Genomic DNA, 20,054 nt, shown 5'->3' with positions numbered 1-20,054 from the left:
CTTCCAGAAGCCTCCCCAGAAGGAGATGCTGCCATGCTTCCTGCAGAACCATGAGCCAGTTACACCTCTTTTCTTATAAATGACCCAGTCTCAGGTGTTTCTTTATAGCAGTGCAGGAATGGACTAGCCCTGGGCTCATCTAGACAGTCAGGATACTCTCCCCATCTCAAGGTCCTTAGCTTAATCATGTCTCGAAAGTCCCTTTTGCCAGGTGAGGTCACCCAGTCACAGGTTTTGGGGATTTGGGGTAGTGGGCACCTCTGGGCCTGTTATTCTGCCGATCCTGGGAAATGAGCCACGATGGAGGCTTGGATGGTGCCAGTGGGACTGGAGGACGGTAAGTGCATTAGGGATTTATTTTGAGGCAGAACCACAAAGACTTGCTGATGGAGGGTGTGGGGCTGTGAGGGAAAGCCCAGAATCAAGAGGGTGCCCTTTACTGGGATGGGGAGAGAGGGCAGGGCTTGAGTGGAGAGGAAAGGCTAATCAAGGGGCTTTGTGTGATGATTATTTCGAGTTGCCCCCTGGACAGTTGAGGGGAAATGCCCAGCAGGCAGCTGGATGGACGAGCCTGGAGCTGAGGGCAGAAGCTGGGCTAATGTTGTGAGTGTGGGGGTCTCCAGCCCAGAGGCAGGATGTGGCCACGGGACAGGGTGAGAGCATCCATGACATCAGGAGGAGCAGAAAGTCATGGGTCAAGGAGGTCAAAGAGGAGAAGCCAGCAATCGTAGACAGCACTCTGACCTCGCCACCCAATGCCTGAACACTTCTCTTCTCTCCGCAATTCGTTTCAACATCTGCACCTGGGAATAGAGAGGGCCCGCACCTTGAGAGTGCTCACTGTATGCCAAGAACAGTGCCTAATTCCTTCCATACGTTATTGCATTTCAGGTCTCCTTTCTCTCCTTCCTTCTTCCCCCTTTGGGGGAAGGGTGGGAGTGGTGGTGTGGGACTGAGTAGGGAGGGTGGAGTGGTGGGGGTGGGGTTGAGTGGGGAAGGTGGGGGTGAGGCCAAGTGGGGAGGGCGGGAAAGGTGGGCAGGATTCCAGCCAAGGTGGGAACTTTGTCTTTTTATTGAGATCAAAGGGAGTGCATGAAGGGAGTGGACAAGGACTGCCAGGCTGCAGGTGGAAAGTGCATGCAGCGGGAAAGTGCAGCCGCCCTGTCCAGGTGCATTTCACAGAGGTCAGGCTGGAGGTCGTGGTGTGGACCGGAAGAAAGGTCAGGAACTGGAATCACGGTGTTAGTGCTTCAGAAAAGTCGTGCAACACCAGAGGCTGAGTCATTTGGCTTTGTTCACACACGAGCAAGTTCAAACCCAGTTCAGCTGTGTTGCAAAGCCAATATGCTAAGTCACCATAATTTAACAGCAGGTTCCCCCTCAGGGTATCATGACATTATTTTTGTGGCCTCAACCAACCAGCGTTTGTCAAAGGGAGAGGGAGAGAGAGAATGGAAGGAAGGAAGGAAGGAAAAAAGGAAAGGAAGGAGGGAAGGAAGGAAGGAAGGAAGGAAGGAAGGAAGGAAGGAAGGAAGGAAGGAAATAGAATAGAATAGAATAGAACCACAGTTCGTTGCACATAGTGAAGGGAAGAGCTGCTGCATATGTTTGTGTTTCTATGCTGTATGCTTATCTGCAGATGGATGTACCAGGCTGTGATATGAAACCTATTTTTACGGCTGGTTGTGACTCCTCTGAGCTGCTATTGGGTTTGACCTCCACCCCCTCTCAGGCTGATTCTGGGTCCTTCAAAATGAGTCATAGTCATTCCCTGCCCCACTCTGCTGTACACCTCATGGTTTCTGATAATACAGCATTGTGAAGTCGGAGGAAGGCTGGCAGAGGGGCCCGGTCCAGTCTGTGACCTAAGCCACCATGGCAGGGTGTCCAGGGTGAGGGGAAGGTGGTGTGAATCCCCAGTAATGCAGGTCCTTCCCAGGCCAGGTCCCTGGTACCCAGGGGCTGCCCGTGGTCTACTGCTGCCCTATCCAGAGCTTCCTCTCCCAGCAATGACTCAGGGTCCCTGTGGCCCCAGCATCATCCTTCCATCCCTGGCTGGAAGGCGGGAGCAGAGTTGCAGAGCCGAGAGGCCTTTAATTTGTTTGATGTAAGACTTTGCTGCAAGACCAAGGGCTTTGCCTGTGAGGTCTGGCTTGGCCTGGCCTCTGAGAAAGAGCAAACACAGACCTCACTGGAAGGAACCTGGAGAACGGGAGAAGAGGAGAGGCGGCTGCTGCGTGCCCTCCCAGCAGCAGGTATAAAGACAAGGGGCTTCTAAGTCCCCTAGAATCCCAGCTGTGTAATTAAAGGCGGGTTCGTCTCTTGGAGTCTCAGTTTCCTCATTTGCAGGTGCCTGTCATTCTCTTCATAGCCCTTGTCACTCTTACAATGATATAAAAAATTTCAGATACATCCACAGCCAGGTTGTAGGAAGGTCAAGACCCTTTCTTTCTTATCACCTCTATATCAACTCCTTTCTACCTTGCCTCCCTCAACCTGGAGCCTGTTCTGGCTGGCGAAATGTAGCCAGAGGTTCCTGGAAAGGCTTTCCATCTCAAGTAAAGTCTGGCTCAGAGAAAACCACTGGTCTCTTTCCTTTTCTTCCTCTAGGCATGAACATTGGGCAGGAAGAACACGGGGAACACAAGGACCAGGCTCTCAGAAGTTGCTGGTGTGGCAGGAGCCGTGAGAACTGGAGGAGGTGAGAAGGGTGGGAGAGGAGGTAAGTGGGGGAGGCCGTGGAGGAGGTGAGAAGGGTGGGAGAGGAGGTAAGGGGGGGAGGCCGTGGAGGAGGTGAGAAGGGTGGGAGAGGAGGTAAGGGGGGCGGGGAGGTCGTGGAGGAGGTGAGAAGGGTGGGAGAGGAGGTAAGTGGGGGAGGCCGTGGAGGAGGTGAGAAGGGTGGGAGAGGAGGTAAGGGGGGCGGGGAGGTCGTGGAGGAGGTGAGAAGGGTGGGAGAGGAGGTAAGGGGGGCAGGGAGGTCGTGGAGGAAGTGAGAAGGGTGGGAGAGGAGGTAAGGTGGGCAGGGCGGTCGTGGAGGAGGTGAGAAGGGTGGGAGAGGAGGTAAGGGGGGCGGGGAGGTCGTGGAGGAGGTGAGAAGGGTGGGAGAGGAGGTAAGGGGGGCGGGGAGGTCGTGGAGGAGGTGAGAAGGGTGGGAGAGGAGGTAAGGGGGGCGGGGAGGTCGTGGAGGAGGTGAGAAGGGTGGGAGAGGAGGTAAGGGGGGCGGGGAGGTCGTGGAGGAGGTGAGAAGGGTGGGAGAGGAGGTAAGGGGGGCGGGGAGGTCGTGGAGGAGGTGAGAATGGTGGGAGAGGAGGTAAGGGGGGGTGGAGAGGTCGTGGAGGAGGTGAGAAGGGTGGGAGAGGAGGTAAGGGGGGCGGGGAGGTCGTGGAGGAGGTGAGAAGGGTGGGAGAGGAGGTAAGGGGGGTGGGGAGGTCGTGGAGGAGGTGAGAAGGGTGGGAGAGGTGGGGGTGTAGTTGAGTGGGGAGGGTGGGAGTGGTGGGTGTGCTTTGGAGATAACAGCAGCCACTTTGGGACCATAGGGATGTTTGAAAGAGATGAAGAACAGAATGACAGAAGCACATTGGTGACATCATGACATACAGCAGACTCTATGCCCACCTTTCGATTTCTCATCTATGTAAACACTGAAATCTGGTCTTTTACTTGTAGGTAAATACAGTTTCTGACTTACATAATGATATATGCACCAGAAGCCTCTCTTTCTGTGTATTAATTTAGCAAACAGTTAAGGAGTCCCTACAATGTGCTAGTGGAACTTTGAAGATGAATTCAATTTGGATCCTGAAAAGTCTCAAAGCCTAATATAGGAGGTAAGAAACGTAGAATCCACATAACGATGGGGTCTTCCCCGCCCCTTAAGATCTAGTTATGAGTAGCTGCAACTCCTGTGAATTCCAAGGTGGTTTTACCACCTCAAGTTCACATTTAGGTCTGACTTATGGTTTCTGCTAGGAAGTTCCCATCTCTAAATCTCATCTCTGTTCCTTTATTTCTGCCAGCCTGGATCCAAATGTGAAACTTATCTTCTTTTATTAACCAATCAACCACCTCCTGCCAAAAACAAATAAGAAACTCTGCTTACACAAGACCTTTGTTTCTACAGCAGACTCGGCTGAAGGTTTGGGCAGGCATACCCCCAAATTAAAAAAGAGAAACTGAACACTTTCCTCCTTCAGAGTTATTTGGTCTCTCCTACAGAGACTCCCCCTTATCTCTGCTCTTCTTCTTGCACTTTTACCACCTCACTTACTCCCATGGCATGCTACATCCTTGAATATATACACCCGTGGCAGATGTGGTAATGAAGATTGGTTGAGAATTCTGAAGGCAGATGGCCCAGATGTCAATCACACAATTTCTCTGCGGCTCAGTTTCTTATCTGCAAAAAGGGAGCTAACTATGGAGTCCCTTCTAACTCATTCAATAGTTCACTCCATCTTACCTCACTACTTTTTTCCCCCTAAAAACCAACTTTGCATTGTTTGTCAAGCATTGTTTGCTCCAATAGTGACTCCATCACCCCCAACCCCAACAAACCCACCTCACAGAATGGGGAGAGGATTCAGTGGGCAGTCGCTGGCATAGATGCCACAGGCTCTATGGCACCAAATATCATTTATATTCTGGTTCTGTATTCTGTGTCCCCTGCTGCCCCAAGACAAGTTCATTTAAAACAACAAAGCTTCTATCTCAGGTGGAAAACCTATCACCACTGGGCATTGTCTTGCAGTGATTCTGAGCAGAAATAATGAAGAATGTGTGTCTTCATTGTGACTCAGTGAGCAAAGTCGTGGAGTCATAAAAAAGTGGGAGATTTGGGGCTACTGACAAACTTGGCCCACTGATTCCATTCCCCTAGACCAACACAGGTCCATCGAATTCTTATGCAGAATTTAATGGAACCCGGTGCCCATTGCATTAGTTTTTGATGACAGAATCCTCTTTCTCTGTGAAACTTGAACTTGAGGGGTCTGGCTACCCCTCTGAAACCTTTTTTTCGCAATAAAATCGTGTAACATAAAATTCAGCCATTTAATGTGTACAATTCAGTGGTTTTGGTATATTTACAAAGTCAATCACCACAATCACCATCACCACAACCATCACCACAATCTAATTACAGAACATTTTTATCTCCTTAAAAAGCAGCCGCTCCCCATTCCCCCATCCGTAGCCCATGGCAATCCCTAATCTATGTTTTGTCTCTGTGGCCAGAGACTTCTGGCACCAATCTCTCCAGTCTATGAGCTGTGAACTCCCTTTTTGCAGATTTGGCCCTGACACCTGCCATCTACCTTTGTTCCTGGATACGAAGATGGAATCTTCCCTGAAAACCAACTTTGCATTGTTTGCCTAACATTTGAACCTCCTTCCTATATCTGGGTAACTGCTCAGTGTATGACCCATGGTAGGAGGAGGCAGTGGCTGTCTTTCTCTATTAAGGCTCAAAAACATAGACTCACGCTTTCCCAGACTCGCTTGCAGTGAGTCCTTAGATGGGTGTGCTATGCTCAAGCTCAACCAATGACTATGAATCTGGAGCCAGTGGCTGGAAAAGTCAGGGGCCGTAGAGAATTTTTGGTGGCAGTGTGGTGGTAGCAGTAGTAATGTCAAAGTCCTACCAGCAGCAGGGCTGTGGGCCCGTGGCACCAGGACAAGGCTCCGGGGCGCTAATGTCTGCATTGGACTGGCTGGTTCTGATTCTGGTCATCTCTTAGACTCCCTTACTCCTGGCCACTGTTTAAGCTGATTGCCCCAGCCTCCTCGGCTATCGACTGAGATAGATCCTATCTATAAAATAGATTCCATTTCAGTTAAAGTCATCCAGAGGTGGTTTCCACTCTTCCAGTCAAGGACCCTACCTGGAAGAAGTATTTATTTTATGAGTAGAGTCTTAACCAGGGTCATAGAGCTTTGCTCCAGAATACAGCAATTGACAGGGCACCACATTTTGAAGCTTGAACTCCCACCCCCATGCTCTTCCTCATTCCTGTTGCAGTGCTGAGCTAGCCTCTTCTTCTGGGGCCATCTCCTTAGCAGCAGGTGAACAAAGACACAGATGGAGACTTAAGATCGAAAGCATTGAGTGCCTGACCAGGGGTCCCTCTGTGAGGGAGGAGAACAAGACCCTCCTCTGTTTCTCTGAATCTTCTTGTTTAGAAACTGAGTTTCTGGGTCAGGTGTGGTGGCTCATGCCAGTAATTCCAGCACTTTGGTAGGCCGAAGTGGGTGGATCACCTGAGGTCAGGAGTTTGAGACCAGCCTGGCTAACATGGCGAAGCCCCATCTTAACTAAAAATACAAAAAGTAGTTGAGCATGCACACACATGGTAGTGTAAACCTGTAATCCCAGCTACTCAGGAGGCTGAGGCAGGAGAATTGCTTGAATTTGGGAGGCGGAGGTTGCAGTGAGTTGAGATTGTGCCATTGCACTCCAGCCTGGGTGACAGGAACAAAACTGCATGTCAAAAAAAAAAAAAAAAAAAAAGAAAAGAAAAGAAAAGAAAAAGAAACTGAGTTTCTGGCTGCTTGTTATGGGTTGAATCATGTTCCCCCCAAACACATACTGAAGTCCCACCCCCAATATCTAACAATGTGACCTCCTTTAGAAATAGGGTGGTGCAGATGTAATTAGTTAGGATGAGGTCACATTGGAATAGGGTGGGCCCTTAATCCAGCAGGGCTCGTGTCCTAATAAGAAGAGGGAGGATGATACAAAGACAGACACATGGAGAATGCTGTGTGACCGTAGGGCAGAGGCTGGAGTGGTGGCGCTGCAAGCCCAGGACTGCCGGCCACCACCAGAGCTAGAAAGATACAAGGAGGGATTTTAGCCTCAGGAACTATGAGAAGCATTTATTTTGTTTTAAGCCACCCAGTTTGCAGTAAAACTAAAGGAAACCAAAACATCTTTGAATCCAAATTCCTGGCCATACCTCTGCTTAACAGGACAGCCTTAGGAGCAGACAGAATGGGGTTTGAGTCTCAGCTCTGTTACCACCTGCTGCATGGCTTCAGAGTTAAGCTAATAACCTCCTTGGCGACTCTGCTTCCTCATCTGCAAATCGAAGATGAGCATAGCTCCTTCAAAGACTGTTAAACATTTAGAGGAGCGTGTGGCACATAAATGACAACTATTAATATGAAAGAACGGCTTCCTGTCAGTATCTGGCCCCCATGGTTGCTTCCTATTGAGGGAAACAAGTCTAAAGCCTGCTCTTAGAATCCAGATCAATGCCACAGATTTATTCAGATACAACGAATTTTCTTCCTTTTTTTCTTCAAAGAAAAGAGATAATTCCGTGTTTGCTATGCTTTTCCTTCCTATTTTTAACATCTTCCTGCACTTTTAGTTTATGGTACAGGAAGCCCTCTTTCCCAGGATAAGTGGGTGCTAGCTCCTTTACGTGGGGCGCCCACTGTTGCCCAAGGACAGAGCCTCCTCCAGCCAGCCAGGGTAGGATGGAGAGGGTGCAGGTGCTGCCCAGGCCAGTAATCGCGCTGCCCATCTGGGGACGTTCAGAGCAGCCGGTGTCTTTAATATCCGCTCTTCACAGTTTCATCTCCACTCGCGATGGCTGTGCTGATTGTAATGCAATAAAGCTAGAGTTTTGGGGGGAGAAGGCTGTCCCTGGTTGTTTCATTTAGAAGCCACTGTAATACTCTTCAGGGAGAGATAAGAATGATTTAAGTAATTCAGGACTCCAGGAGTCCAGGACTTTTATGATTCCTTCTAACCCTGGGGAATTTTGTGATTGGAGCCTTGTGGCCACAGAGTAAAGCCACCTGCTGTTGATATGAGGAACAGATTTAACAGGTGTCAGCCCCATTGGTGCCACGTGATTATACACAGCTGTCCCTGTTTACCTCGCAACAACCTTTAGGGCACATGGGGCCAGGTTCCCTAGAAGTAGACCCTGTATAAAGATTCCTGTGGCCGGACGCGGTGGCTCATGCCTGTAATCCCAGCACTTTGGGAGGCTGAGGCAGGAGGATCACCTGAGGTCAGGAGTTTGAGACCAGCCTGGCAAACATGGTAAAAACTTATCTTTACTAAAAATGCTAAAATTAGCTGGGCATGGTGGCTTGTGTCTGTAATATCAGCTACTTGGGAGGCTGAGGCAAGATAATTGCTTTAACCTGGGAGGCGGAGGTTGTAGTGAGCAGAGATCGCACCACTGCACTCCAGCCTGTCTTTAAAAAAAAAAAATCCTCTGTATGTGGCTTATCAAATGAGAACTCCCAGGGTAAACTGGCAGAAGAGAAGGGGAGGGGGTGGAGAAGGAAAGAAGCCCAAAAGAGGGTGATTTCAGGCTACGACCTTTGAAGGGGAGCTTGAATTTGCTCCTGCAGGGAACCCTGGAGGGTACAGTGCACCTCCCCTGGATGCCAGAAAGCTGGCGTTCCATATCCCTGCACCCACCGGTCACTGGCTGTAGGCCTTGAGGCCCGGAATAAGTAAACTCCCTGGCACCTGTGGTCCATCTGCGCCTGTAAAAGGCTTTAGTAACCCAAGGGCAGCAGATCAACAGTGAGCAGGAATAAACAGAACACAAGGACGTCTGGGTGGAAGCCACTAGTGCCTGCACATGGAACTATGAGGATCACCATTTTTCAGAGTAAGCAAATGTGGGAAGTAGGAAACTTCCTTTTTAAAGTTGCCTTTCTTGTTAAAGAATAAGTACGCTAGTAGCTCTCTGTTAAGCCCTGTCCTATGTAGCTGTTAGATATACCACACTTACAGGCATGTAGTACATTCTGTGTCCTTGTAGTTTAACCAAGATATCTGTGCTGGACATGCTTACAGGCATGTCCCAGCTCTCCATTGCTTTTTTTTTTTTTTTTTTAACCTATCTGGAAAAGTTTCAAGTTAGCCAGTCGAGTTTTAGTTTAGATTGTGAGTTCTAGCTCTAGCCAACGGAGAGCAGACATAGCAGTAAGGACAACCCCAAATGCAGAAGGGATAAATTTGCGTGTTTTCCTTTGTTCATTTTACTCTCGTGGCACGATGGCTAGTGAAGGTACCCTTCCTGCAGTCCAGGAAGTAAAAATTGTGTTGCCAAAATATCCTTCGTCTCAGTGCGAATTTTTCTTTGCAGCACCAAGCATCTATTTCCAACAGAAGAAGAGGCTCACAGTGTGAAATAACACTCTCTGGAAAGGTGAGTGGCCAGCCGGGTATGGATTTGAACCTGTGATTCCAGAGTGTTTGCTCTTTCCACTCAGATTGCTGGATTGCTGGTGTCTGGGGACCAGTGGCTGAAAGCATTGACTTCTCGTGTTTCTTTTTCCTGTTGAAAGTATTTCTGTTACAGTTTTCATGCCTAAAAAAGCAATAAATAGCAATAAGAACAAGTGATTTACTTCTCACACATAATATGGACAAATCTTATTAGAGTTCTGATGATTGAAAGAAGCCAGACACAGAGAGAGAGAAAAAAAAAAATCTCTGGTGATAAAAGTCAGGGTTTTGGTGACTCACTGGGTGGGCATTAGGGGCTGAAAGGGAGCCCCAAATGTACCTCTTGGGAGCTGGTCATGTGTAGGGTCTTGCTTTGGGTTCACAAATAAGTTCAGTTTGTTAAAATTATGCAAGCTATGTACTTAAGGGATGTGTAGTTTCTATATGCATGTCATGCCTCAATAAACATTTAAATTGAAGAAATAAGTGAAAAGGTAGAAAGGGAGAAAATAAAATTGGACATCATCCCATTCACTCAGAAATTACTATGATTAGCCAGGCATGATGGTGGGTGCCTGTAATTCTGGCTACTTGGGAGGCTGAGGTGGGAGGTGGCGGTTACAGAGAGTTGAGATCATGCATTGCACTCACTTCAACCTGGGCGATAGAGTGATACTCTGTACCCTCTCATGCCCACTAAGCAAGCAAAAAAAGAAAAAAAACACTATGCTTAATGTTGTCTTGATGTATATCTTGTAAAATGTTCTCATGTGTGCACACACTCACAAACATACCCGCAAACACATGTGATGGAATTCTGGTTGTGTTGGCATGATTATCCTAACCTTGAGGGTAGACCATCTTGTCTTCTGTACTGACAGGAATAGGATGTAAACTGGGGTCAGTGGTCTGGGAAAAGCTGGGAAGAGATAGGTCTGAGAGACCCCAGATGTCCCAGGGATGTGGAGGTGGAACTTCCGGCCATGAGTGCTTTCATTTAAAGCATGTGTCCCTATTTGCACCCCCATCACTGGTGAAGTGGACTGTGGCTGTCTTCACAATTATTTACTCCTTTATTCAAAGACATTTTCTGAGCACAGATTGCGTAGATACTGAACAATGCACAGGGTCTGGGGAGACAGATCATGAGAAATAAGACTTAGTTTCTGACCTCAAGGGTCTTTGAGTCAGTGTGGCTCTGAGCAAGATACTGCTCTCACAGGAACCTCATTTTCCTGATCAGAAAAATGAGATTAATAAGGCCTGCTAGGCTAGGTAATTTTGAAATCATATGAGGTGACATTAATAAGGAACCTAGAACAAAGCATGGACTCTGTCACTCTACACTGCATTGCACATGTGCTGTAGTGTGTTCACACTGGGATCCAGGCACATCTAGCCAGTGGGTAAGCTGGCTCTATCGGAAATATGTTTGCATAGATGTCAAGGAGCTCCCAAGAAACAACTCAAAATAAATTAAACTGAGATTTGAAAGGGTGTTTTTAATTTGAGTTCTTATAAGTATCTACTTGGTGCTGGTTAGACCTGGGAAGGGCTCGGAACACTGTCCAGGTATATTGAGTGCTATGTGACTATTCATTAAATAAAATTTGTGGGTCTTGATGGGAGAAAATGCAGGGAGAAGATGGATTCTTGTTTGTAAGTCACTCACAGATGTGAAAAGAGATGGAAACCCACACACCAAACTGATTTTGCAGGAGGTGGTTGTGGTGGCAATTTTGGACACCTCCAAAGAAAGAATGAAGTCATCAGACTTGACGTTGGAGTAGACAGAGTCAGCTAACTCCACTAAGAATACTCAAGACAGGACCCTGACCAATTCATTAGCAGCTTCGAAACTTGGAGTTCTCAATTCACATTGCAAAATGAATCAAGGCAGGTCATCGACTCTCACAGGCCTCCTTCTGTATCTGCTCCCGCACAACTTTCTGCTTCTTGAACAGCCTCAAGGAAATATCTAGAGCCTCCTGACCAACTCCAGTGAAGCTGAAAGGGTCTAGGGCGGCCTGACAGTATCAAAACTTTCAAAAGGCCAGCCCAGTTCTGGCTTGAACCACTGCAAATCTAGAATTTGTATTGCTTAGCTCAATGCTTTCCTAAGTCTGCTTGTATAGCCCTGGGGTTCCATGAGACTCCAGTGAGGACCACTGTGTGTAAGTGTGGGAGAGAAAGGGCAGGATGACAGAATGGCATCGAAAAGGAGCCCCATCCTGCTTCATGGAGAGTAGCTTTGCTTGCCTTTGATCAAGGTTCTGTGTGAGCTAAAGCAAGGCTTGAAAAAACACTTGCCTAGAGCGTGCCCTCCTTTGGGGTTCTGTCCCCATAGTGCTTTCTCTCTTCTTTCCATCATAAATTCCTTTTCTGTCTTTATCATCCAGCTCAGGGGTCTCTGCCCTCATTTAGCTTTTCTTAAACACCAAGCATGCCAGCAGTCCTTTTTCTGTATTTCCACTGCCCCCACCCATACTTCCTTTGCTGCTATTAACTTACCGTATTGAGCATGTATGTCTCTGCACGCCTGTTTCCATTATTACACCAGGAGCTCCTTTAGGCAGACACAACATCACCCGTCTCTGTTCATAGGCATAAAGTGTGTGTGGCATAAAGTAATTACGGTTAAATGTTTGCAGAATGGGATGCCACCAGGTTAATGGTGCATTTAGAGGCACACCTTCTTTCCTTTAGAGCCTTAGATGCAGCCAGCATTTTTTATTAATCCAAGATTTCATAAAGGGTTAATAATCTCTCTTTGCCTCTCCTGGAAATTGCCAGGTTTGGTGGGAACAGGTAAACATGTCTGATAACATCCCCTTTCCTGTCCCCCCTGCCCTCATTGATGGTGTTGTGCTTATAAATTTTTTTCTTGGGAAAACTAGACATTTACTTCCCTCCATTTGCCCTGAGATATTATCAAACGCCGAACTCAAAGGTCCAGAGCTGGTGAACAACTTAAAGTTCATATTGAATAAAAGATCTGGCTGCCGGCACCATTTGGGGCATTGCAGTCTGATGATACTGGCAGCAGTTCTTTCCCCAGAGACCTGGGACTTGCTGATTCAGGCCTCCACAAAGGGTGCAGCTGCGAGGGCTGGAGCCTGTTCTGAGAAGCTGGGCCTTCTGCTCTCTTGGAGTTGGTCAGGAGGCTCTAGATATTTCCTTGAGGCTGTTCAAGAAGCAGAAAGTTGTGCGGGAGCAGATACAGAAGGAGGCCTGTGAGAGTCGATGACCTGCCTTGATTCATTTTGCAATGTGAATTGAGAACTCCAAGTTTCGAAGCTGCTAATGAATTGGTCAGGGTCCTGTCTTGAGTATTCTTAGTGGAGTTAGCTGACTCTGTCTACTTCAACGTCGCTCATTGGGAGGCTGAGGCAGGAGAATTGCCTGAACCCAGGAGGCGGAGTTGCGGTGAGTCGAGATTGCACCATTGCACTCCAGCCTGGGTAACAAGAGCGAAACTCCGTCTCCAAAAAAAAAGGCGCTCATTACCTTTGTGGATGGCTTTGCAACCAATGTCTTGATCCAGGGAGCAGCGTTTCTAAAGTAGGAAAACAGGATGGGAATAAACATTGGCTGTTTAACCCTCAGACACTGGGCACCCATCATGTGCTAGATTTTTCTGCCAGGTACTGGGGTAAGAATAAGGCAATGCAGAAGCTTAATGGACTGTCAAAAGCATGACCAATTCAACTTCTCTTGATTGTTGAGTCAATGTAGTTAGTCGGTACAGACCAGAAAATCAGTCTGATGGATTGAACTGGCCAACCAATCCAGACTAAATAGAAAGGCTGCTTATATGTTTAGGCAGAATGGGGTCAGGGGAAAAGAAGTGGTTCAAACTGGTTATAAGTATAGACAGGGAGAGGAGGATAAAGCCTAGAACAAACTAGTTTTACACGTAGACATAGTGGGATAAGGTGTAAATCTTGGTGAACACACAAAATAGTAGACATATTCTTGATGGGAAAATTCACGTTTTGGCAGTTCCAGGTAAGAGGACGTTCCATGAATGGAATGGTGGTTTCAAATCCTGTTGCTCTAGATGGACGGTAGATTGCTGGAGATCTGAGGGGCTTCGGTGAAAAGATTAGGAGCAAATTCTCTGTCAGGTGAACCCCATAAGATATTGTTAAATGTCAAAATTATGATATTGATTGTATTCAAAGTGATAACGTAACTGCCACCATGGTTGTCTCTCAGTTACTGGTTCTTCAGATAGTATTGATGATGATGATAGCAACAGTTGTTGAACAGCTACAAAATGTCAGGTGCTTTCTGTGGTTTTGTTTTGCTTTCCTAACAACCTGCGATGCAGGATCTCCAGCCGGTATTTTACAGGTAAGGATTCTGAGATCAGAGATGTTAATTTCTTTGCCAAACATCTGGTGAATATACAGTGTAAGGGAGTGGCTACCAGTATGTTCTGGAGTCAAGTATTGGGGTTTGGATGCCTCCTTTGACACTCAAGAGCTTGATTGACCTTGGATGATCTGTGAAACTTCTCTATGCTTCGGTGTCCTTTTTTTTTTTTTGAGACGGAGTTTCGCTCTTGTTACCCAGGCTGGAGTGCAATGGCGTGATCTCAGCTCAACCTCTGCCTCCTGGATTCAGGCAGTTCTCCTGCCTCAGCCTCCCGAGCAGCTGGGATTACAGGCACGTGCCACCATGCCCAGCTAGTTTTTTGTATTTTGAGTAGAGACGGGGTTTCACCATGTTGACCAGGATGGTCTCGGTCTCTTGACCTCGTGATCCAACCACCTCGGCCTCCCAAAGTGCTGGGATTACAGGCTTGAGCCACCGCGCCCGGCCCGCTTTGGTGTTCTTATCTGTAAAATGAGACTGTTCTGAGAATGTAATGTGCCTGTTGCATAGCAAGTGATCAACAAATGTTAGCTGTTGCCACTGCTTTTCTTCTTGTTGTTACTTTTATTATCAATGGCAGTGCTGTGAGCCAAAGACAGACCTGTCTGGTGACAAAGCAGTGTCCCTTCTTCTATACCACACTGTCTCTGGAAACAAGGGGAGAATAGGAAGTCAGGTTATTCCATACTGTCCTTTATCCCTTTTTTCTAGCATATGGATCTCCATCACTCCAGACACTCTTGTACCCCTGGAGTGCTGCTTCGGATGTGCATCCACCCAGAGTCCAGGTGGCCCATTCTCTTTCTAGCCAATGACAGAGGCAGAGGCCACTTGCCAGGTGGAAATAAACTAACGTCCTGCTCCCCAGTGAGAGTGACACTTCAATGCCTCTCTGTTCCCCAGAGCTCCACCTCCTGACAGGCCCATCACTGCCCTGTCCTCCTGTCTGGCCATGTTGGAAGCTAGGGAGGGAGTGACCATGACCCCATTGTTCAGGGCCTCTGATGAATGCTCACTTCCTGAGCTGGCTCTGCTTTCTCCACTGGGTCTTGCATTAAAGCAGCTAGGGGTGACCCAAATATAGCTCAAAAGTGTTAGTTAAAATCTTTTTGGTTTCAGGCAACAGAAACCCACTCTGGTAGTGTACACAAAGTGAAATACTTACTGTAAGACCTCATAGAATCCAAGGGCCAAAATGCAGCTGAGGACCTAGAAAACTGCAGGGAGCCCCTGGAATGAACACTGTATCTCTTGTTCTGTGTTACAATGCATGTCTGAAGCATTCTCTTCTTCTCAGAACTGGCTTTCTCTGCCACTCCCATGGAGAACACATGGCTACCCCTGAGACAAAAACACCTGTGTTTTTGTGCATAGGTTGAGCCACATGAAAATTTTCTCTCTGTTTTCCAAATCCAAACACTAAGGAAACATCTCTCATTGGCCTCAACTGGACCACGTCTTTACTACTGACCAACCTGATGAAATTGCATTTGGATATTAAACATCAATATGATTTCTAGTTGGGAATGTGGAAATGCTAACCAACTGACAAGGAAAGGGATAACGCAGAATTGTGCACCTAACAGGATCACCACTCCATACACCTATTATTTACAATGAAAGATGAGAAGAGCCCACAGTGAGATGCATTAAATGGCTTGTATTGTGGTAAACTTGTATTTTGCTATTGCTATTGTTAACAACAGTAATTGGCCTCTATGCTGTCCTGTATAGTTCAGAAACCAAGGCTGCTGTGGGTGGACATTCTTCACGTTTGTAGACAGGAAAACTGAGGTTCAAAGTTGTTGGCCTTGCTAATACGTCACAGAGTCAGACTCCAGCTCTCATGCTCTCTCACCTGTATCATATTGTGTGTCAAGTTTCAAAGCTGACCAAACAGAGAGAATTTTAAGATCAATTCTGCATGTGGCAGGAGTGATCCAGGCTGGTGACATCTGTGCAGGGAGCCCCGGAACTATGTACGCTGAAGGGAAGTACGGAGTGGAGGTTTCCTGGGGTAGGAAGCCAGGAGGAAGTAAGGAGATGCAGTGTTCTCTTCTCTGGGTTCAAGGAATGGCCGGGTGCCTGGCTAACCCTGAGAAACATACCAGAAAGGAGTTACTAACCTGAAGTAGTCCACACTGCTCTGGGAATACCTGAGTTTCCTTTATCAGAGATGCTTTCGTATTATTGGAGCCTCCTAGCCCCCTGATTCTCAGGATTTGAGAGACCAACTTATCTTTTGTAAGGCCCCTATTAAAGATGTTACACCTCTCTGAATGCTCTCTTATGCCCCACATATGATCCATGTTTTCTTGCCTTTTTGTTTGTTTGTTTGTTTTTGAGATGGAATTTTGCTCTTTGCCCAGGCTCGAGTCCTGTGGCACAGTCTCAGTTCACTGCAACCTCCGCCTCCTGGGTTCAAGTGATTCTCCTGCCTTGGCCTCCTGAGTAGCTGGGATTCTAGGCGCCCACCACCACCCCTAGCTAATTTTTGTATTTTTAGTAGAGATGGGGTTTCACCATGTTGGCCAGGCCGCTAATTCCTGAACTCAGGTGATCCACCTGCCTTAGCCTCTCAAAGTGCTGGGATTACAGGTGTGAGTCACTGTGCCCAGCCTTTCTTGTCTTTCTGTCAACAAAGAATGTAAGACCAAATGTTGGTTGAATGAATATCTATAGGCAATTCACCTACACATACGATAGTTTCCATTTGAAAGACATTATTTTCTAACATCAAAAGAGTGAAGATATTTTGCCCCATGTCAAACAGAAATTGGGAATAATTGTAATTTTTCAAAGACCAAGAAGGGAGACAAAATATCCAGCCTTAGTCTATAGCAATTTTGGCTTTAGAAGAGAAGAGGGAATGTAAAAGTAAAAGGGTCTGCAGGAGGCACCGCTCTAGAGATCTAGGCGGGTTCCCACCCATCCTCTACTGGGATAGTCCAGCTGTTCAGAGATGAAGATTTGGGAGCTCATAATGCTAATGATGTGAAAATTCATTTTCAGCTATTTTATTAAACTGGCCTTTCCAGGTTCATTATCATTAATATTTATGGTTGGAATATGTTCCTCCAGAGACTCTGCAAATAGCTCTTCTATTGTTCAGGTAAAATTTATAGCAAGTTAGACTAAGAGGGAGCATTACATGAGCCCAGGCTTGCACTTCCCGTAGGAGTCGAAAGCTTTACTGATGGTTTTGGATGGGTGTGAATCTTCAGTCTATAGGTCCAGCCATCTTTTAGATATAGGTCATTAACGATGCTTTTATGAATCCAAGAGGGAATATAAAGTTATGCGTGCCAGAAGGCAGAGAGGTGTGGTTCAAATTTCCTGAGATCACATCCTCCTTCACTGTAACTGGCTCTGGCAAATTCTTCCTTTTGCCGCCACAGTCTCTGCCCCAATAAAGCATCACGGTTTCCTCTGGATGCAAAGGTACAGGCAGAACTGTATAGCAACTACTGTGAGTTTCCTGCCCAGTGGGGTGGAAGTGTGTTCCTCCCCTGAAGAGCCCACATAGAGCTCTGGCACTTGCATCAGTACCGTCTGCACCTGCCAGAGATTTCACACTGCTATGCTGCAAATAGGGCTTGAAATTTCTGGCTGGGTCAGGAGGAAGGAAGTGGCTTTACCACTCAGCCATGCATCTGATGACAAGCTCTGGGTGGGCAGGAAACTATGGGAAGAAGACAGATTTGGGTATTAGAATCAAATGTTACCTCTGGGACACTTTAAGACAATGAGCTATTCTGGGCCTCCTCAAAACATTTTTTGGGGATGGTATGGAGGGGATCTCACAAGAGTAGGAGCCCCTGAAAATGTCATGCCAGTTCCATAGGCATGGCCAGAGCAATGCAAGTTCACATACCTGATGTCCTAAAGACACCTGACAGCAGGCTCAGGAGAAATCCTTCCCTGTAAAACCGAAGGGTCAGAGAGATGATGATCTGTAGGGTTCTTTCCAGGTCTGAAAGTTTGCAACTCAAAAAAGAATGGATTTCCCTTCATTAGTATACTTCCTGGTCATTTGGATTCTAGCAAGATCTTGTTTATGTTGGAAATTGTTAGCAGATGCTGAAGCTGTCCAGGGCTGAGGTACTCAGGGTTCACTGGGCTTAAGGAAGAGGTTGTAATGAAGGCAGTCACTCACCTGTGGTGAAGACCCGCCCTGCAGCTTCATTTCCTGTCATTACGGACTGTGTCTGGGCCCAGTCAGGAGGGGCTTATAGGGAATGGGGGCAGGCAGCACTAGGGTCTCTAGGGAGAGCAAGTACAAATTGGATACCACCTAGAGGTCGAGAAGTGGAGAATAAGTTTCTAAGAACAGTTAAAAAATGAAAGAGACATCACAACCAAGTGCAACGTGTGACCTTTGATAGGCTCTTAGATTAAAAATATATATATCTATAAAGAACATTACTGGGACCACTGGGTCGATTTGAATATGATTGCATATGATGTGATATTATTGCATTAATATTAAATTTCTTAAGTATGAAATTGGTGTGGTGGTTATGTAAGAGGATGCTTTCATTTTGGAGAAATACCTGCTATTATACTATCTGCAATTTTTATATGCTATTTGTGTGTGCACATCTGTATCTATTTATATATAATATATACTTAGAGAGATGAAGCAAATATCATAAAACATTAATCGTTGGTGAATATTTGTGAAGTTTGTATGGGTGTTCCTAGTGCTATTCTTTCTAATCTTCCCTAAGTCTGAAGTCTTTTAAAATAAAAAGTATGGGAAAATGGCCCCAAAATCAGCTATGTGCCATAGCATAGCTTCTCTGTCCTGCAATCCTTCTGGGTTTGTTCATCCCAGAGGTTAAGGCAGACACACTCCTGATACACTTTAGGCTCATTGCCTTATTAGCTCTCTGCTCTCTGAAGACAGAGTCAGCAACCTCCTTATAACTGTGTGACTTGATGATGTGAGGAATCTCAGGGTTGTCCCTAAAACTCATGTCTGTGTCTTGGGCTACTCCTCCTCACCACCCAAGTAAGAGCCATCTTTGAGCGATGGCAACAATGTCGGCAAAAGCAAACGTGTTGAATATTCACTGCGTGCCAGGTGTTTTATCTGCGTCAGCTCACCTGATTCTCATCAACAAACCTGGGTTTGGTTCTCTTATCACTCTGTTTTACAAATGAGACTATGAGGCTCCTACTGCTGACAAGCAGCAGAGCCAGAATTTGAAGATTCCAGGGCCAGTGACCCCAAAACCTTCATTCCTGATCACAGTTGAGCATGTCTTGGCCTGCAGCTGCATTGCAACTACCTGGAGAACTTTTGCAAAATATACATGTGCAGGCTCTGCTCCCAGGAGTACTGAGTTATGCAGTGGGGCTCAGACATCCGTTGCATGCTTAGCTTTGGCTGTTTGGCTTTAGACTACCTTGTCTCTCTCAGCCTTGGGTAGGTTTTATCCATGGCCTGTCTCTTCTCCCATCACCAGTTGAGAGAGTAAATCCCTTTTGCTTTAAGGATTTGGTGTGGCTCTTCCTTTCTGCTGATCCCACCATCTGTCTGGGTAGCCTATGACAGCCTCACAGGGTGCAAGTTGGGGCCAGCGGTGTGGCTGAACTAATAAATTTACCAGGCATCCTTATCACACTTGGCTTGATGTGGAGCCGTGGCAGGAACTCAGGTGAAAGTGTCTGTGGACCCCTGAATTGGGCAACCTGTTCCTCCTGACAGTCTTCTGTGGAAGGAAGACAGAGGTGCGAGGAGGAGCAGTCTTTAGCTGTATCTGTAATGTTTCATTGCTTATTTTTTGGATGAATCTCAAGAGAATTATGTGGAGGGAAAAAGTCAATTCCTAAAGGTTATGTACTGTATTATTCCACTTACCATTATTTTGTTTTTGTTTTTGAGACGAAGTCTCACTCTGTTGCTCAGGCTGGGCTGAAGTGGTATAATCTCAGCTCACTGCAACCTCCACCTCCCATGTTCAAGTGATTCCCCTACTTCAGCCTCCCAAGTAGCTGGGATTACAGGCAAACACCACCACACCTGGCTAATTTCTGCATTTTTAGTAGGAACGGGGTTTCACCATGTTGGCCAGGCGGGTCTCTAACTCCTGACCTCAGGTGATTTGCTTGCCTTGGCCTCCCAAAATGTTGGGATTACAGGGAGCCACCATGCCCGGCCTACATACCATTTTTTGATATTAAAAAATTATATAAATGGAGGACAGTTTAGTGACTGTCGGGGGTCAAGGGTTGAAAAGGGGTGCTGCCAAAGGGCATCTGAGGAATCCTGCCAGGGATGGAAATATTCTGTATCTTGATTGAGTCACTGTCAATTTCCTGTTTGTGATACTGTCTGTTGCAGCAGGGGGAAACTGTATAAAGGACACACAGAATCACTATATTATTTCTGGAATTTTCACATGGAACTTCAGTTATCTTAAAATGCAAAGTTTAGTTGGAAAAAAAGAGGATATAAAACAAATGTGGC

General features: G+C 46.7%; 1 protein-coding gene across 3 annotated transcripts in view; it reads left to right on the top strand.

Annotated features, from left to right (window-relative positions):
• The first annotated feature begins 1,867 nt into the window (after positions 1 to 1,867).
• The window catches only part of LOC128930282 (uncharacterized), a 968,777-nt gene continuing 950,590 nt past the window's right edge, over positions 1,868 to 20,054 (top strand). The window contains exons 1-4 of one of the 3 annotated variants that reach the window (XR_013530209.1): positions 1,868 to 2,255; positions 2,611 to 2,701; positions 3,667 to 3,827; positions 9,117 to 9,179. The gene's annotated coding sequence lies outside the window, so the exon portion shown is untranslated. Of the gene's footprint in view, positions 2,256 to 2,610; positions 2,723 to 3,666; positions 3,828 to 9,116; positions 9,180 to 20,054 lie in introns of all 3 variants that reach the window. The other 2 variants (XR_013530210.1, XR_013530208.1) reach the window with 2 other exon arrangements.

This window comes from Callithrix jacchus, chromosome 20 (genome assembly GCF_049354715.1).
Source record: "Callithrix jacchus isolate 240 chromosome 20, calJac240_pri, whole genome shotgun sequence".
NCBI classification, from domain to species: Eukaryota; Metazoa; Chordata; class Mammalia; order Primates; family Cebidae; genus Callithrix; species Callithrix jacchus.
The sequence above is the reverse complement of the archived record's forward strand: the minus strand, read 5'-3'. Positions and strand labels throughout refer to the sequence as shown.